Source organism: Mesoplodon bidens, assembly GCF_964165515.1.
Source record: "Mesoplodon bidens genome assembly, contig: HAP1_SCAFFOLD_53, whole genome shotgun sequence".
Taxonomy (NCBI): Eukaryota; Metazoa; Chordata; class Mammalia; order Artiodactyla; family Ziphiidae; genus Mesoplodon; species Mesoplodon bidens.
The window spans coordinates 3,153,194-3,156,012 of NW_027671920.1; positions in this window are offsets into that span (position 1 = coordinate 3,153,194).

The window sequence follows — 2,819 nt, forward strand, 5'->3', positions numbered from 1 at the left end:
AAAAAGTCATGGAGCATTTTGATGACAACGGCATTGTGCATTGTGATGAGAAAGGCAGGGATCATTGTGATGACAGGGTCATGGAGCAATTTGATGAAAAGTGTCATGGAACATTTTGATGACAGGTGTTATAGAACATTGTGATGTCAGGGGTCATGGAGCATTTTGATGAAACGGGTCATGGAGTATTTTTATGACAGTGGTTATGGAACATTGTGATGTCAGGGGTCATCGAACATTGTGATGATAATGCATGTAGCATTGTGATGACAGGTGTCATGGAACATTGTGATGACAGGGGTGAGGGAGTATTGTGATGAATAGTGATGTAACATTGTGATATCAGTGGTGAGAGAGTATTTTGATGAGAAGTGCATGGATCATTGTGATGACAGGATTTATGGAGCACAGTGATGACAAGATTGTCGAGCATTGTGATGACAAGCACATGGTGCACTGTGATGATATGTGTATTGGAGCATTGTACTGACAAGTGCATGGATCATTGTGATGACAAGGGTCATGGAGCATTGGGATGAAAATGTTCATGGAGTATAGTGATGACAGGGGTCATGGAGCGTTGTGATGACAAGGCCGTGGAACATTGTGATGTCAGGGGTGATGGAGCATTTTTATGAGAGGGGTAATGGAGCATTTTGATGAGAAGGGCATGGATAATTTTGATGAAGAGGGTAATGGGGCACTGTGATGACAAGTGTTATGGATTATTGTGATCACAACGGTTTGGAGCATTGTTATTACAGAGGTCATATAGCATTTTGATTTCATTGGGATGACAATAGCATGAAGCATTATGATGATGTGCATGGTGCATTGTGATGACAGGGTCCATGGATCATTGAGATGAAAAGGGGCATGGAGCATTGTGATTACACGGGTTTTGGAACATTGTGATGAGAAGGGTCATGGAGCCTTGTGAAGACAAGGCCATGGAGCATACTGATGACATGTGTCATGGAGCATTGTGATGACAAGGGCATGGAGTAATGTGATGACAGGCATCATGGATCGTTGTGATGACAAGTGTTATGGAACATTGTGATTACAAGGGTTTGGAGCATTGTGATGACAGATGTCATGGATCATTTTGATTTCCAGGAACATGGAGCATTGTGATGACAAGGGCATGACGCAATGTGATCCCAAGATTCATGGAGGATTGTGATGACAATGGTAATGGAGTATTGTGATGACAAGCGCAAAGAGCATAGTAATGACAACGTCATGTAGCATTTTGCTGACAAAGGCATGGATCATTGTGATGCCAGGTGTCATGGAGCACTGTGATGACTAGCGTCACGGAGCATTGTGAATACAGGGGTCATGGAACATTTGGATGACAAGGGCATGGATCATTGTGATGACAAATGTCATGGAACATTGGGCTGAAAGTGTTCATGGAGTATTGTGATGACAGGTGTCTTGGAACATTGTGATGACAAGTGTCAGGGAGACTTGTGATGACAAGTCCGTGGAACATTGTGATGGCAGGGTTCATGGAGCATTGTGATGACAGGGGTAATGGAGCAGTGTGATGAGAAGGGCATGGATAATTGTGATGACGAACATCATGGGGCACTGTGCTGACAAGTGTTATGGAATATTGTGATCACAACGGTTTGGAGCATTTTTATGACACAGGTCATGGAGCATTTTGATTTAATTGTGATGAAAATAGCATGAAGCATTATGATGGTGGGCATAGTGTATTGTGATGACAGGGTTCATGGGTCACTGAGATGAAAATGGGCATGGGGCATTGTCATTACAGGGGTTTTGGAGCATTGTGATTAGATGGGTCATGTAGCCTTTTGAAGACAATGCCATGGAACATCGTTATGGCAGGGGACATGGAGCATTGTTATGACAGGGGTAATGGAGCATTGTGACAGCAAGGGCATGGAGCATTGTGATGAAAAGCCCATGGAGCATTCTGATGACATGTGTCATGGAGCTTTGTGATGAGAAGAGAATGGAGCAATGTGATGAGAGCGTTCATGGAGCATTGTGATGACAATGACACGGAGCATTGTGATGCCAAAGGTCATGGATCTTTGTGATGACAAAAGTCAAGGAGTATTTTGATGACAAGCGCATTGTGCATTGTGAGGAGAAGGGCATGGAGCATTGTGATTACAAGGTATATGGAGCATTGCGATGACAAAATTGTGGACCATTGTGATGAAAAGCGCGTGGCACATTGTGATGACAAGGGTCATGAAACATTTTTCTGAAAAAGGCATGGAGGATTGTGATGACAAGGGTCACCGAGCATTGTGATGAAAATTTCATGGAGCATTGTGGTTACAAAGGTCACAGATCCTTGTGATGACGCAGGCATGGACCACTGTGATGACAAATGTTATGAAGCATTGTGATGCCTGGAGTCACGGAGCATTGTGATGACAGGGTACATGGAGCATTGTGATGACAAGGGCATGGAGCATTGTGATGTCAGAGGCATGGAGCATTGGTCTGAACAGTTTCAAAGATTATTGTGATGACAGTGGACATGGTGCATTGTGATGCCATGGGCATGGATCATTGTGAAGAGATGGTCTTGGAGTATTGTGAAGACAGGTGTCAGGGAGCATTGTGGTGACATATGTCATGGTCCATTGCGATGACAATGGCAGGGAGTATTGTTATGCCAAATGTAATCGAGCATTGTGATGACTATGGCTTGGATCATTATGATGACAAGGTTCATTGAGAATTTTCATGACAAGGTCTTGAAGCATAGTGATGACAAATTCCTGGAACATTTTGATAAGAAAACCATGGACCCTTGTGATGAC